This window comes from Nanorana parkeri, unplaced genomic scaffold, assembly GCF_000935625.1.
Source record: "Nanorana parkeri isolate BGI_ZX_2015 unplaced genomic scaffold, ASM93562v1 scaffold2977, whole genome shotgun sequence".
Lineage (NCBI taxonomy): Eukaryota > Metazoa > Chordata > Amphibia > Anura > Dicroglossidae > Nanorana > Nanorana parkeri.
The window spans coordinates 80,208-80,622 of record NW_017309245.1 but is presented as its reverse complement, the minus strand read 5'-3'; the positions used below and the strand labels follow the sequence as shown (position 1 = coordinate 80,622).

The 415-nt window shown below is 54.9% G+C and overlaps 1 pseudogene; it reads left to right on the top strand.

The window, feature by feature from the left end:
- Positions 1-415, top strand: part of LOC108802603 — a 13,089-nt pseudogene that overhangs the window by 918 nt on the left and 11,756 nt on the right.

The window sequence follows — 415 nt, the reverse complement described above, 5'->3', positions numbered from 1 at the left end:
CTTGGCCTCGCCCCCCCCGATCATCTCTGTTGCCCCCCCCCAATATTGCTGGCCACTGCCCTGGCCTCCACATTCTCCGTTGCTGCGTTCCTGGCTGCCAACCCCACCATCTCCGTTGTTGCCCCCCCCGTGGTGCATTACTCTTATCGAAGATGATGAGCTGCCACAATGCATGGTAACACAGGGGCGCTGATGCCCCACGAGGGTGTGATTTGCCCCCCCATGTTCGTCCCACCAACCAATGAGAAATGTTCTCTTCCATTTGGAACGAGTTCTGAATTTTTCTTAAAGGGGCGGTGTGCTATATTGCACGCTGAGCTCTGCTCTTACCTGAGGGTTCCACTTCTACCCTTTGGGGGGGTGTCCCCTTTTAGGGGGTCTCTATAGGCCACGAATGTTCCAGATTTGTAAATGA